The 17533-nt window shown below is 34.5% G+C and overlaps 1 pseudogene; it reads left to right on the top strand.

The window, feature by feature from the left end:
• Window positions 1-10434: 10434 nt before the first annotated feature.
• LOC149538731 (histone-lysine N-methyltransferase ASHH3-like) lies at window positions 10435-16375 on the top strand (annotated as a pseudogene).
• Window positions 16376-17533: the final 1158 nt, after the last annotated feature.

The raw sequence follows: 17533 nt of genomic DNA on the forward strand, positions 1-17533 counted from the left end.
AATCAAATTAAGATAGCTACAATTGATCAAGAGAAGATAGCCTTTACATCTGCATGGGGTAATTTTTGCTAGAATATCATGTCGTTTGGGCTCAAGAATGCTGGTGCTACTTATCAAAGAGCAATGACCACCATATTCCATGATATGATGCATAAAAATATGGAAGACTATGTTGATGACACACTAGAAAAATCTAGAAAATGAGGCACACATCTTGAAGACCTTATCCTGATATTGGATCATATGGAACAATTTCAACTTAGGCTAAACCCAAAAAATGTGTCTTTGGTGTCACTTCTAGAAAATTTCTAGGCTACATTATCTCAACAAAAGGTATTAAGGTTGATCTTGAAAAGGTCTAGGCTATCATGGAGATGCCTCCTCCAAGAAATATCAGCCAACTTAGAAGTCTACAAGGATGTCTACAATCTATAAGAAGATTTATTTCTCAATTGGCTGATAAAGCACAACCTTTTAACAAGAATTTGCATAAAGGCTCTACTCATAATTGGAACAACAAGTGTCAACAAGGTCTAGACCAAATCAAAGGGTACTTGGAAAAACCTCTAGTTTTGATGCTACCTATACCAGGCAAACCTTTGATCTTGTATTTCTTAGCTATAGCTTCTTCTCTAGGAGTGCTATTAGCCCAAGGTGATGAGATCGATAAAGAATGGATTTTATATTACATCAATCAAACTTTGGTTTCTTATGAAATGACCTACATCAGTATCAAGAAAGCATGTCTTGAAGTGGTCTTTACTTCTCAAAAACTCTAACATTACATGTTTGCACATACAATTCACCTAATTGCTAAAATTTATCCTTTGAAATATTTGTTGAGAAAAGTTGTGCTTAGTGGTCATCTAGCTAAATGGATGACAATTCTGTCAAAATTTGACATTCAATATGTCAAACATTAAGCCATCAAAGGACAAGCTATAGCTGACCAATTGGTTGATTTTCCTCTAGAGGATATGAAACTCATACAAGTTAAATTTCTAGATGCCACAATTATGTACATCATTGAGAGAACTTTGAAAATTTTCTTTGATAGTTCTCATACATAGAATGGAGTTGGAGTAGGTATCTTTTTTGTTTCCCCTCATGGGTATATGATACCCAAATCTTACAAACTCTTATTCTCCTATACAAACAAAATTGTAGAATATGAGGCACTAACAAATGGGATCAAAATGGCTCTTGAATGGAGAATAACTAAATTTCATATCTATGGAGATTCTCAACTTGTTATCAACCAAGTGAACAATGACTATCAAACAAAGGATGACAAGTTGATACCTTACAAAAGGTTGATAGATGCTCTAAGAAACTACTTCATTTTTGTGACATCCAAGAAAATTCCTAGAGTAGAAAACAAGGCTACTAATGATATGGCTGCTCTAGCATCTATCTTCCAACTACAAGAACATGAGTCCTAATTTGAGTTCTTGGTGGAAGAACTACATCATCATGCCTACAATTCCTCAGATAACCAAGTGATATGAACTATTGTAGGTCACAATTCCTCCCACTATGTGGCTATCTTCTCTTACTTGCATGATCAAATTGTTCCTAAGAACCTCATGCACAACTAAAAATGCCAATTTCTCTGCAATGCCTCATTACACTTTGGTCTCTAGTGACTTGTTTAGGAAGAGTTTGGATGGAACATTGCTTAGGTGTTTAGAACTAGAAGTGTTCAAAAAGGAACTTGCCAATGTCCATGATAACATTTGTGGAGCACATTCTAATGGTTTTGTACTTTCTTGAAAATTTCTTAGAGTGGGTTATTACTGGCCAACCATGCAAGCTGATGATGTTCGTTATGCTAAGTCCTGTCAAAAATGTCAACTTCAAGTAGCTTAATTAATGCTCTTGGATGTGAGCTAATTCCTTCTTTGACATATTTGCCATTTCAAAAATGGGTCTTTGACTTGGTAGGTAAAATTCATCCAAATTCATCTAGTGGTCACAAGTTCATTATTATAGCAACTAAGTATTTCACCAAATGGGTTGAAGTTGTGCCACTATCTGCTACTACAGGAAAATATTTTATCCTATTTATACTAAACCACATCATTTTTTGGTATGGTATTCCTTCCTCCATTACCACTGATAATGGAGTATAGTTCAAGAATAAGGACCTCAAATAGTTGTATGAGAAATTTTGAATCAAACAAACACTAGTCTTCTATTTACTACCCTCAAGGGAATGGCCAAGCTGAGGCATCCAAATGGACATTGCTGAAAATCTTACACCACATAGTTCACAAGTCTAGGAAAGATTGGTACCTACAAATAAATCTAGCACTTTGGGCCTACAGAACTACCATGCATACTCCTCCAGGGGCCACCCCCTTTTCTCTAGTCTATGGCTCTGAGGTCATCCTCCCATTAGAAGTAAAGATCCCCTCCTTGCGAGTCTCCTTACATGGGTTGATAACTTATGAAGACCATAGAGCTATGTGAATACAGGAATTAGAGACTCTTGATGAGCATTGTAAGGTTGGTTTTGATCACATGAGGTCTTATTAGAAGCACATTCCTACTTAGTATAACAAGAAAGTTCACCTACATGAGTTTCAAGTAGGTGAACTCATGCTTAGAGAGAACTTGAGAAATTAGCAACATAGGCAGCAGAAGGGAACATTTGAACCTAACTGGTTAGGCCCATATATTATCACAGTAGTATTTGGGTCTGGTGCTTATTAGCTATCTACTTTTGAAGGTGAAGAACTTGTAGAACCTATCAATGTCCTACATTTGAAAAAGTTCTATGCTTAGAGGCTCACTGCTTAGCCATCTTGTACATATCTATGATCCTAAAAAAATCCTAAAAATTAGAAAATATCTTGAAAAAATGATCGTCTTAGTGAAAACCTAGCAATAGGTGCTTTGATTATCACCAAAAAACTCAAAAATACAAAAAATACAAAAAATTTGAAAAAAGTCCTTAAAAAATCTGCCAAGTGATGAAAACCTAGAAACAAGCACTGCTTGAGACCCTTGCACCTATGTCTATCAATTTCAATTACCCACTTTGCAACACATTTTCTAGCTTGATATTGTCTCTTGTCCTTGTCTCAAGGGCATAACTACTTATCCTATTGAGGTGTCCTTATGCATTAGGGTTTCTTTGGAAACTCACAAAATAGCATTTCTCAACACTACTCCCCCAACTTGATATCAAGTGTTTCTAAACACTTTTCAGATAGTTTACCTATGATCCCCTAAGTCATGATATTTCTAATTTATGTGTTGTCTATATGTTCCCTCCCTAATAGTCTTTCAAGGATGTCATTAACTAGAAGATTGGGGGCATAAGGCATGTTTTCTTGATTTTTGCTTGTGGGTATACATTATTTGTCTATAGTGTTTAAAGAATTCATGCTTGTCCTATTTGACACTTGGCTTATAAATGTATCATCCTTGACAATTTCACAAGACCACACTCAAGGGTTATCCTAGCCCTTATGCCTTGATACATGTGTAATCTTGCTATACTAAATTTAGGGAATCTAATCGCCTAGTCATCTTGACTTATATATCTCTAATGCTTAGATTGGATTTCCACATACCTATTTGATATTGATAATATTTATATCCTCATAGTTATACTAGTGATGTTTTTATGATCATGATGTCCCTAATAAATGCTCAATGATGAAATAAGTGTCTAAATGTTATGTGTTTCTTGTTGGTAAACCACTTTGCATATTAGCTTGCATTATAGGTTCATTCTCTAGTTTAGTTTTACATTCATACATATGGGGAGAGCTCTCTCTTCATCATTTTTGTGGACATATCAGCTAATTGCTTTCACATCTTTCTTTTCTTTCTTCTTTATCATATCTTTTCACCTTCTTGATCTTTCACTTCATCTTTGTTTTTGTTATCCTTTCATTACAAGGAGTTAATCTAAACATCACATTTAATCTATCCAAGTGTCACATATTTTTAGAAACATAAGTCTATATCATACACATGAGATCTAAAACATCATAAATGAGAGAGATACATGAGCATATACACATAAACATCAAACCAATGCATACATGAGCAAGAAATAGCAATTGAAACATCACATGAAAAATTAAAATGCTGGAACATCCATCAAAATGAGACAAGTACAAAAATTTGTAATCAAATCTAGTATCTCATATATATATATATATATATATCAATGTGTCATAGTACATATACAAGTGTGAGATCCAAAATCTAGATATCTATCTCAAGAATACATGATATACTCCCACCCTCTACAACTAGTGGTGGCCCTAGTGGCAGAGCCTATCTTCTATTTGGTAGTTGTACCACACCCTCTACTCTCCAAGCTCTCTCTGAGTACATAGGCATCTATCGATCTGTAGGGACTATCGCAACATATACCCCATGATAGTATGTTTCTCTAGTTGTATATCACTCCATCTCTTGTCGGGCCTCTGCTAGACCATCTCTCAAGGCTCACTCCTGCCTACCTGACTCTGCTCATGCATACACTAGTTGTTGATCCCATAGTGTAATAGTGACTTGAGATGCCTATAGCTCCACCTTTAAGGCTAAATCCTCGCATCACAATCATCATTTTCTCTAGTTGGCTGCTCTACCTACACCTCCACCTACCCTACTCCTCACCACCTTAGTGGAACCTACTCCTCCTCCTCCACCTCCCTCATGGCCCGTGCCTACGTCCTCATCCTCCCATCTCTAGAGCCCTCTCTAACCTCCATCTATCTAACACCCCCACCTCTACCTCTGCCTCCACCTCCTCCATGTCCCCCTACTATGGGTAGCACATCTGGCTTTGTAAAACATGGAAATGGATGCCTCTACATCTCATATAAGTATGCTAGGTCTACTTCTACATCTACCACATCTGGGTGATAATCCTAGGGAGTCTACACTAGAGTCACTATCTCTTGCATCACTATTTAATAATCTAGCATAGGCAACCATCCTTGCACTAGTACATTTGACCCCATTTTTAGACCAAAATTTTTGACCATCTAAAAAAAGGGGTCAAATTGGTCATTTTATGCAGGCAATGTATATAATTTTTTTAACTAGAAGCCCGTGTTGGTCAAAATTTTGACCAACACGAACTTACACTTTCCCAAAATTAAAAACAAGGTATTTGTTGAGCCCTAATTTTAATCTTGCATGACCGAAAGGCTGTGCAGTTAATGTTTATCGTATACTGTATTTTGTGGTGCCATTACATGCAGAGGAAGGGTTTGAAGATTACATGCCATTAGCATTTTACTGTGTGAGTTCCAGCAATGTTTGGTAGCTTTAGTGCAACCTCTGCCAGAATAGTAAGGTTCTATCTCTGTTATATCTCCTTCTTTTCATTGTTCAGCACATCATCTTCAATGTGATTGGAATTTGTAACATATAATTTTCCTCAGGGGCTCCCACCTTACATGCCTTGCGTGGATGTTTTGTTTATTGGTTTGGGAGTTTTCTTTTCACTGCTAGACACCTCTATTTTAAGCTGTGATCTTCTAGCCATTGGCTAGCTTCATGGTGGATTCCCCAACTGTGGGTTTGATGCTTTGGATTGGCATGAAAGGTTTTCCAAAGCTTTAAGAGATGCAAGCTTTGATTCAATTTGCCTCACTTTCAGGATGTCAACTAAAGCCTCTATTACATGTGCATCAATTAATGACTCTCTACAGCTGTCATCAAGATCAAATTTTGCAAGAGCTTTTGCCATTTCCAATTTTGATTCAGCTGACCCCCTGCAAAGGCGATCAACCACTGGCTTGCAATAGTTTTCCATCACCATAGCTTTAATGTTTTTCGGAGAGTTTGCCAGTTCATCTAACATTTGTTCAATTTCTATTCCCCTGTTTAAGAATCCATCACCTACATCATAATGCAAAAAGCTATTGAGATAGCTGATAATGGATTCTTTGCTTCTCATAATTACATAATAATTTCTATTCAACACTTATCCATAAAATGAGAATCTGCCAGTTCGAACAAGCCTTCAAGCAATTGTGATACTGGTGGCCCCACTATATTGACTTCTCTTTTGACTATAGCTCCTCAATTATTCAGTGCCTCTTTTCCCTATGTTTCACTTTTAATTATTTTCATAAAAATTAAGCTTGTAGAGTCTTCAAGAAACCATTTAGCCAATTTATTATAGATGATATACCTTTTTGTTGAGGTGACCCTTAAATATGTGTGATTAACGAGTATCCTTTTTCAAAATGCTAGTCAAATCAAATTTTACTTTTTCTGACTAGCTTTCTTACTGAACATAAGGAAGAATGAATATTTAGTTCACAAAGCTCTGATGATGTACTCTTCAACGAATGGACTCGGTACTGCTCCACAGACTTTGATTTTTCTTTGCAGTTCCCACCACATATTGCTGCATTGGATGGAACAAATATCAATGAGGAAGAAAGAAAACACATTGAAAAAATGAGATTGATGCCTATTTTTTCCAAACACTTTTGAAATGATCAACTTTTTGGTCGTCATCAAAGAGTTGGTCCTTTATTTGTTGACTTAGAGGAGGAAATATTAACTGAATTACAACATCTATTGGAACGACTCAAAGCATTATGGTAGTGATGGTTCTCTACTTCATTTTATGATATCAAAAATTGTTATCCATGCCATACAACAGGAGTCACAAAAGCTATTGGAAGGGTTCAGAAGTATACAATCATGACAATTTTATTTTGGTAATAATGAGGAATTTTTCAACACAGATTATGTGTCATATTTGCTAAGTTTAAGACACTAAGATCCTATTTGGTCAGTTAAAATGAATGAATAGAATTCACAATTTTTCTATAACAAAATGCGTGAATTCATGAATGACCTTTTTGCTAGTTTTAAATTAAATGCAATTAAAGTTCTCATTAAGGACTGATGGTCTTTATTTTCTTTATGCATTCGCCTAGATGAAATTCAATGGTTGTGTGTCTTAAGCTTCCATCTTGTAGTCATTGTGTTGTCTTCTTGGTCTCTAACCCCTTTTGATGGAAATATGCCTTTTTGAGATGAGAATAGAGAATTGCATTTTGAAAGAATTGCCTATAAATAGTTCCAAGTGAAATTATTTTCAAGATAGTTTAGACTGAATTGGTAGGTTGTATGTATATTCTAAGACAAGCTTGTATGTATGTATTTTCTGGGAGGGATGATGTGAAATTTCTTGTAAAGATAATCAAATCAAACATCGAAATCATGATATATTAATATGTGTTGAGAACATTTCTCTTGCAATTTGTACTGGCTTGATTAATTTTTGTTACTAGAGTAGCCTTTGTTGCATGATTATTACCTTCTTGATGGCCTTAGCATTAATTTTTTTTCCTTGATACATTCTCCAACTTATATTAACACCTTGCATTATTAAACTTTGAGGTATGCATTTTAAGTTTCCTTATCAACCTATGAGGTACACATTTCACAATTGATTTTTAAAGTGCATAGGCTTCGGTTAAGATGGTATTGTGAGAAAGGTTAATGATCTAAAAAGGATTAAAAATGCTTCAAAACGTGAGAATTCTAGAGAAAAAGATAGTGGAAGAGTGTAGGATATATTGGACAAGCCATTTTTAATTTGTATTCAAGTCATCTTATTGTAGTGGGTGGAATTCATTTCTATGCATTAAAATATACACATAGGCTCTTAAAATGGGTTTTTATTAGATTTCCTTTCATCATCAACCACAAATTTTGCAAGCTTCTTGGTGAACCTATTTGACTAGTTGTGTACATTACCCTTCGAGATTGGTGACATGACTTAACCGCCTCTTGTGTTCTATAAGTCTAGTGGGTGTCTTAGGCGTTAACATGTTGATATTTTGGTGCAATGAGAACCCTAGGTTGTAACTAGTGGTATCAGAGCTTGGTCATAGGTTGGAATCTCTTCGGGTAATGATGAGAAGGTGAAGAGGGAACTATTGGACTAACTGCCAATGTTCCCCTTTATGATTCATGACATGGCTTAATCGCCTCCTATGTTCTACAAGTCTAGTGGTTCTATTAGACATTGATAGATTGATCTTTTGGCACAATGAAAACCCTAGTTTGTAACAAAACCCATATGCCATCTTTTTGAAATTTGGTTTTTGGCTTGTCCTCTACATGCTTGGTGTCTATAGGGCAAGCTTTCACTTTATATATTTTTGAATTCTTTCGACTTTTATATGAAGGAACATAACTTCAAGATTGTTTAAGTGAATATTTGAATCTAATATATAATTGCGGTTATGTTTTCATATCAATCTAACACATTTTGTCTCAGTGTGCTTCTTTTCCTGGTGAATGTATTTCACATCTTCCAATTGCAGCAATAGTTTAACTTGATACAAAACAATTCAATGCCTTTAAATGAGAATATATCAAAGCCCTTTTTTTGGTTTTAGATATAATGCAAAAAGAGAGGGAACTAATCCATGTCTCCTTTGATTTGCATTATCTAGTCAACATTCTCATCATCTAGTCCTTTGTAAGGAACTTATAAATATTCATGTAGTTACCTTCCTTCTTGTCCTCTGTACACAACATATCATTTTGCAACAAGCATAATGTGATGGTTGAGTTGTGCATGATCTTTAGTGCAAAGACGCTTCTCCATATCTATGATTTTTATTTTTATTTTTTATTCGTTTTCTAGTGTCCACAATATTACCACTTTCTCCACTAAGAGCAGCCTTACCCTTGATATTGTTGGATGACTTAGCTTTCACGTTTTTCCCAGTGTCCACAATATTACCACTTTCTCCACTAAGAGTAGTCTTACCCTTGCCAGTGTTGGATGACTTAGCTTTCACCTCAATAGATGCTTCCTTCATAAGGTCTAGGGATTTGGTTTTTAGGCTCTCAAAAACATGGGAGGAATTAATTGAAGTAACAATGTAGACCACCCTTTCAATAACTTATTCCTCTTTACCATTAGAATCACTCCCTCATTTGAATCTACTTTTAGGGTTTTACCTTTTTTCTTTGGCTTAGTAGCCAATCTTGTAGACTAGTAGGGCACATTGTTTTCTTTAATAGATTCAAAATATGTATCCATTTCCTTAATTGCAAATTTAAAATTTTTTGTGAGCCTTGGTCTTCAATTTAAGAGAGGGGTTGTCAATAAAAAAGTTGTTATTAAATCATGGAATACACAATAGGTTCCAATTTTGGTAACTTTCCATTATAAGATTCTAGGTATTAATAAAATATGTGAAAACTTTTTCTTTTTGCTTTAAAATATATAAAAACCTTTTCATCCCAAGACTTGTTTTTATGGTGTTGTCTTCTAGTAGAGGTTGAGGACATGATTTTTGATTTGGGCATGCAAATGATAACACTAGAGGGAATGTGAGTATTACTGTGTGGGTAAAATCAACAGATTGGAAATGACTAAAATCTTGCTAGTCTTTATCTTCAAATTCTCCAACTTGATCTGGCCAATCGAAATAATTCAATTAAAGAATGATTGTAATTCTCTACTCTTTAGATTCTATAGGAGCTGGGTAGGTGTACGCTCTCTCTAGCTTCTTCCTAAATCAAATATATTTATAGAAGATACATCAAAATGTTCTCCAATAATGTTCAACACTAGGGTAGAACATCCTAGAGTATAAGAACAAGAACTTCCTATTACTCTATACATATTATCTCACTACTACTTATCCTTCTACTTGAACAAAAGTGAAAGACGTATTCATTAACCTTTAATGTTCATCACTTTTCCAACACCAAGGATCAATTCCTTATCTAATTGGGCGAAGAGTCACTTGCATTGAATTCCTTATGCACTCCTTCAATAGATAATACTAGGAAAAACAATAATCATCATCAATCACCTAATCTTGTCAATGTGAATGAAACGAATTTTGTGTATTAATCTACCACACCAAATTTAACCTTCACAGAAGAACCAATTGGACAACACTTCACTATGACCTTGTCTTTATTCAAATTAACACCACAAAGATTCAATTACCCACATAAGTTTTAAGGTGATAATCAATCCTTGAATTTATTACAATAGAGAGTTTGAATTATGAGAAATAGTTGTTATTGAAATGGCACAAAACAATAGGATATCTTTTATTAATATTGAAATAAGTGAGTTTAATGTAGAGCTCTTCTTCTTCTAGTTGTATGTAATTTATTGTTTACATATGGTTGTGGTTTCTCTACAGAAAAGAGAAGCAACAAGCTTCCAACCATTTACATTCAAGACCTTTCAAATTCAATTGATACAGGCATTAATTACAATATATCTTCTATGTATGCAATCTATCATGGTCTGGAAGGATTGAAAAAAAATGTAGAATGTGTACATGGTTTGGCGGGAGCATTTATTAGTGGATTAAAGAAATTGGGCACTGTTAATGTTGAGGATGCTCCATTCCTTGATATTGTAAAGGTTATATGCTTATCGTTAAGCAAGGCAAGATGGGCATCAAAACTTCTATTATTACTGTCTCAGCTCATGGAATGAATCCTGCAAGTGCTACAATGTGTGGAATGAAAATTGTTGTTGTTTGAACTGTTGCTAAAGAAAATATCAATATGGAGAAACTAAGGAGGGTATTAAATAAGATATGTTAAATCATTCAAACTTTAGCTGATAATTCTATCATAAAACTCTGCAGGTGTGCAAACTGTGGACATAGAGATGAGCATGCACAAGATAATAATTGTTGGGTCTGTGGATCAGAACATGGTGCTCAAGACTGTGAGAAAAATAGGAAGAAGAGTAGAGTTATGGCCATTGAATCCTTATCAGCCTAGTCACATCACCACTTCTATATATACCAAAGTTTATAATAATTATAGAAAGCATGGATACATTGGGAGTTTTGGGTATTTCAAGCTTGTAGATGAAGATGAGATTTCAAATAGACGCACTTTCATGTAAGTCAGAGCAAAACCCAATAAAGTAACTCAAACCCTATTTTATGTTTCATCCTAACCAATGTTGATACAATGTGTTGATGGATAATCTTGTTGCAGGTTTATGTTAAGGTCACTTGCTAGATCTTTTCACCTTCCAAAGAAGAAAATAATCAGAGGTTCCAATGTTTAATGCATTATTGCAAATTTATCATCTTTAATGAATTCCCAACCCAAGTAGTCTATTACACAGCCCCACCTTTGACAATTTTTTGAATACTGTGATCATTATGCTTAACATGGGCTAGTGATATTTTTAATAGTTGTAAATGCCCATTCTTGAGCATATTCTAATTGGAAAATCTCAATGAACAAATACACATGATTTGTAGATTTTGATTATAAAATTTATTTTTGTATAAGGAGTTTAAATTAAATTTTCCAAACCAGTCGGAGGAGCTAATTATTTTGTCATGTTATCACAATTTTGGTTCATAGATAAATTTTATGAAATCATCTCCTAATACCAAGCGAAAAAGTTGATTTTATTAGAAGGAATAGACCAATACTTTGGGAATAGACCATTACTTTGGGACATTGTCAGCGGCCTTAAAGAGCTAACTTGGTGAGAGGACTTAAGGAGTTAATCCTTATTGAGTTTTTAAATATTCATATATAAACATAATATGAATCGTAGAACCTTATCATATATTGTTTGTGTTAAATAATTTAACTTCAAATATTGCACTGCGAGACAGATGTCATATGAGTGCCATCAGGGACAACATGGTTAGTATTTCTCTACGTCAGAGCAGTTTCAAAATTTCATGAATTAGCAGGGCAGCCACATATACCTATATTAGATGTGATGAAGGTGGTACTGGTCCTTTTTTCTGTTTGCACAATGAAATCTCCTTTGTGAAGCTCATCAAACAGCCTACATAGAAGGCAACACATCATGGTAAGCCTAATGGATCTTGAGAACTATATCTAAACCTAATTATATGGAGGAGGAATTATTCTCACTTACTTAAGATGTGGATCATGGACTAATGCACTCCATGTTCGCATTTTCAGGTATCTGGGAGCATCCCCAACCATCTGTTTGTGAACAACAGACCATATCCCATCCGCCCCAATCAAAAGTTTACAGGGAACCACTTTGATCCTGTGATCTTCTATACCCTCTTTGGGAAACCTAAAATAGGCCTCGACACCACCCTATTTTGTGTTTCAAAAATTGTCAAGACTTTTGAATCAACTGATACTGATGGTAGTAATTTCTATGCCTCTAATATATATCATTTACTCTTTTAATAGTTCAACATTTTGAGAATTTAATTTTTTTATTGGTTATCATTGACTATACAAATTCTTTGTTACTCTAGCTAGGATGGATACTATTAGCTCAATATGGAGATGGATGTTAAAAGTGCATTTTTTATTGGTTATATTGGTGAGGAAATTTGTTTTTCTTAGTCACAAGCTTCTGAAGTTCTTTGTAAAGAGCATTTGTTCACATGTTGAATTGTATGGTGTAAAACAGGCACCCATACCACTTCAAAATTGAATCTTATCTTCACCAAAGTGATTTTGTAAAAAGACTGTAGGATTTTATAATATTTATATAAGAGATTCTGGTGAAGATCTTCTAATTTTTATGATGTCATATGCAGTTACACTAGGAATAACTTGATTTCATGAATTTAGAGAAATTATGGTTTCAAAGGTTGATATGCCCGATTTTGGATAGATGCACTACTTTCTTGATCTTAAAGTATGACAGAAGACAGGGTAATCTATTTTTTGTCTCAACAGAAGTATCTTTCAGATCTTCCTTAGAGGTGTCCTCATATGCAGGCATTGCAATCTCATGGCCACATCTATAAGGTTGATGTTAAGTTGTCCAATTTTACTATCAAAATTTTAGATCACGCTCATTGATGATAATGCCAAATTTTTTGTCAACAAACCTTGCCCCTCTAATGCCACTCACAAAAACTCTGTCTGCCAATATTGCTTCCCAGGTCATTCCTTTTTTTTTAAGCAGCTAATGCCCTTGGCTATCTTTTCAAACATGCTCTAAATTTGGAGTGTTATTATGCTAGTCAAATGATAATTTGGCAATTTGGAACTTCAATCAAACAGAAATTACAACTCTCCAACATCACATTTTCTCCAATTCACAACTAGTTTGAAAGTTTCTTCTTGGACTCCTACACAACTATTGGTCAGAGATTTGTTGAATAAAGCCCTTAAAAATAGGGACTGAAACAAAAAAGTGGCAGAATAGTTGGCTTGATAGTATACTGGTGAGTGGAAACAACAAGAAACAAGTAGCAACCAGGTGTGCCAATGCTGGAAGCAATGTAGAAGCAAAAATGATGTTATTATGCTGGTCAAATAATGATCTGACAATTTGAAACTTAAATCAAACAGAAATTACAACTCTCCAACATCAATTTTTCTCCAATTCACAATTAGTTTGAAAGTTTCTTCTTGGACCTCAACACAACTATTGGTCAGAGATTTGTGCAAGAAATCTATGATTTTTTGAATGAAGCCCCTAAAAATAGGGGCTGAAATAGCAAAGTGGTAGAGTGGTTGCCTTGGTAGTATGCTGGTGAGTGGAAATAGCAAGCAACAAACAACAACCATGTGTGCCAAAGCTAGAAGCATTGTAGAAACACAAATAGATTTTGAGGTGCTAGGTGAATGTCATAGTGCCCAATGGATGGCATTGATAAATGTACTTTGCTGAAGCTAAACAAGGAAGCCACCTGCGACTCTTACTTTGCAAAGTTGGCTATAAAACAAGAAAGAAATGGCACTGATGATGATCATGTATGGAAAATGGAAGGATTCTTCTAGTTGATGCCTCTCAAGTTTCCAAATAGTCTGCACAAATGATCTCAATGCAGACTACAATGTCTTGAAAAACAATAATGGTGACCATAAAATTTTGAGAAGACACAAAGAAGCAGAGTGGTGCCTTCAAACAGGCTTCAAGCATTGGTTTAATAGATACACACCAAAGAAAAAAAGCACACTACTACTGTGAACTTGTAGAATATTAGCATTTTCTACTCAAATCATTATTTTACTTGCTAGTAGTAGCTCCCTGTATGTTGTTTGCACCTTACAAAGCATCGCAAAATACAAACAACTAGGCTAGAATGGCTATAAATTGCCTGCAACAAACACACAGATGCTATGTGCTAGGAAAGAGGCCAAATAATGTTATTGTGATGAAGCAAATGAGGAGAGGGTCAATGGCTCTCAAATTGACACTTTATTTGATAGAGATGTGAACTTAATTCACCAAAATGTTGCAATTCATCTCTCTGATACTATGTTGGAGTAGCAACAACTGAATGTAAAATTTAGAATTCCACAAATGATGCACAACGCATTATCCAATAATCTATCATAAAAGTGTATGCATAGTAAACTATCCTTGAAAATATAGGTGAATGAGGAAGTAGGAAGGTGAAACAAAAAGGCTGATTAACCCTCCAGGAGGTGTGACCCATGTAAGATGCTTGGGACAAGTCTGTAAGGCATGTGTTCCAAGTGTTCTACATGTGGCAAGTGCCTATAGATTGAGACAACTAACCAAGTTAAGCCAGAGTGATAAGAATACTAGATGTAAAAACTAGATGAAAAAAGCCACTTTTCACACTAACATATGAGACCCAGAAGTAAAAGTACTAGTAAGAGCTAATTGATAGTGCTGCAAAGACTTTAACAATAAAGGACAAAGACTCCAACAATAAAGGACAAATCAGTACTATATCAAGGATGAGAGAGAGGAAAGCAGCAGTTAAATGACAGGGAAAAAATCAATAGATGAGTAAGTAGATTTAAAGCTCATGTACTTAAAAAATAGTTGCATGAACAGAAGGTTCCAAGCTGAAAGGAAGAGCCGACTGAACAATTCCCAATTCCTCCATAAATATACTCAGTCTACAATATTTTAGGCATAGAGAGAATCTTTGGTATCCTATATTATAATCTTGCATTAGACCTCAATGAAATATTAGAAACAACTAACTATATTAAAGACAAGAAATCAGTTTATATAATTATGTGCAGCCAGTCAGCTACACTTGTTGGTAATGTCTCTTATATATATATATATATATATATATATATATTCAGAACAGTAGACATGGCTTTCATAATTAGGAATGAGTGTTTCTTCACATCTGATTGGATCTTTATTCAATGTCTTTATATATTGACATTTTTCATTTGAGAAATAGAGTATGATGTCCAATTGAATGCTTACATGGTAACCTGATTGATTTGAAATATGGTTTCCCAAAAATTTAATTTAACATTGACATCAGCGTGCGGTGAATAGGATCTTTCACTGAAATTTTTGTTCTCACTTGCAGACTGAGAAATGTGGGTGAGGGGTGAAAGCCGGTGAAGATATTAAGGTAGGGGAATTCTTGATAGAGTATGTTGGAGAAGGTAATTGTTTAGGTTTTTTTCTATTGTAATTTTTCTTGTATGAGTATTTTCTTTGTTTTTGTATGTAAATATGAGCTGAGTAATATCATATTGGTTTATCCATCCTGAATGAAGTTATTGATGACAAAACTTGTGAGGAAAGACTATGGAAGATGAAGGAGCGGGGTGAAACTAATTTTTACTTGTTTGAGATTAGTCGTAAAATGGTCATTGATGCGACACACAAAGCAAAAAAATCATGATATATCAATCATAGTTGCCAACCAAATACTAAGCTTCAGAAATGGTTAGATCTTTGGATCATAGCAGTTCTATTTCATATGCAGTAAGGGATTAAGGATCATAGATTTTCATGGCATTCACTTGTACATGGAATTTACTTAATATAACTACTATTTCAGGCAGAATGATGGTGAGACAAGAATTGGGGTGTTTGCAAAGACTGATATAATGAAAGGGGAATTTGTCACATATGACTATCAGTATGTACATTTTTACTCTAGGCAATTTTGATTCATAAATGGAAGATCACATTTTAGTGCTTAGTATCTAAATGTTAATTTTCTATTTTCTTATAGGGTACACATTTCTTTTTGAACTCAATTGGAATCTTTTGTGTAGATTTAAGTAAATGTTCTTTAAACTTACCTGCTTCAGGTTTATTCAATTTGGCACCGATCAACAATGTTATTATGGTGCAACTGATTGTAGACGTATTATGGGAGCAAAACCTAGTAGACAAAAGTTATCTTTGGATGCAACAATGAAAATTGTGGCTCAGGAAGTTATTGTTCCAAGGTCCTTGAAGAACTCACACATATGCAATGACTATGGGCCTGTAAGTGCCTTATAATATTTAATCTGACTAGTCCAATTCTTTTTTGTAAATCAAGCATTTTTTGTCTATGCATTTCCCTGATTATAGTGGATGTTTTCTATCACTGCGAGCATGGTAACAATTTGTTCAAATGGCATTGACACATTAAACATATATAAATATGTTTCAGTTATTCTGCTTTAGAACTTTAAAATCTTAGGAGTTAAAATCTGATGAAATACTTGTAAAAATTAACTAAAATAGAGCTAAGGTTATTGTTTAATGCTAGACATAGTAAATTCAAATAGAAAAAAGCATAAGAAATGAAATTGTATTTGTTAGCCATATTCAAATTGTAATTGGACAGAAATTCTTTAAGTTACCAATTTAGATTTAGGGATGGTTTTGGGTACCATAACCCGGTTCATGGGTTTGAGGAATTTGTTTTCCATTTTGTATATTAATGTATGTATATATATAACAAAATAAGAGAAATTTACAAAACTTTAAAATTAAATTGTTTCATAGTATGATTCTTAATCATTGATCAATCCCAAAAGCCTAAGATAAACATTAAAACACAATTCTATCATTCTAATGAAAATCATTGCATTGAGTTGCTGAATTAAATTATAGGTCATGCAAGTTTGAAATTTGAAATGTGATTCAAAGTTTAATGTTCATCAATAATCAAAGTTCTGATCAATTGTCAAATAGATTATCAAAAAATCATCATGATTTTTCATTTTCCACAGCTACTAGTAGACCCCCATTATCACCCAAACTAGTTCTAGTAGCACTAGATCCATCAAGTGCCATGTCCTCATCATCATCCACATCAAGCAGAGTGGCTCTAGCAAAATCTTGAATGGTCATATCCAATTGAGCGGACTCAGGTGCTACGTCCCACAACTTCTTTGCCCGGCTTCTATATTTTGGATCCTTGTGTGCTACGAGACACAAATTGGTGTGAATAAATACTAAGTCCTCAACTTTTATGGCAGCCAATTGGCTACTCTTGGCTGAGTGGATAAAGGCGTAAGTACTCCAAGTCTAAGTGCCCTCTTCCACCCACTAGCAACCTTAACATCTCTATAAGGTGGTACTCCACCAAGAATAGCGAGTACCTTTGCTCACAACATTTGGAAGAGAGTGCATAGGTGAGGAGGTGAAAAGGTATGGTTATTTTTTTCCAACAATGAAGAACAATTGTTTTTGTCTGTTAATAAAAATGTGTCCTTAGGATCATTCTCTCTTCTTTGTATCATCTATGATATCAAATGATGTTTGTGTAAGTTATTTTGATATAAGTAATTTCAATTAAAAATTTAGATATCTCTTAACAAGGAATGATAGAGGAAT

Source organism: Cupressus sempervirens, chromosome 9 (assembly GCF_028749045.1).
Source record: "Cupressus sempervirens isolate cs-2001-9-10 chromosome 9, ASM2874904v1, whole genome shotgun sequence".
Classification (NCBI taxonomy): Eukaryota; Viridiplantae; Streptophyta; class Pinopsida; order Cupressales; family Cupressaceae; genus Cupressus; species Cupressus sempervirens.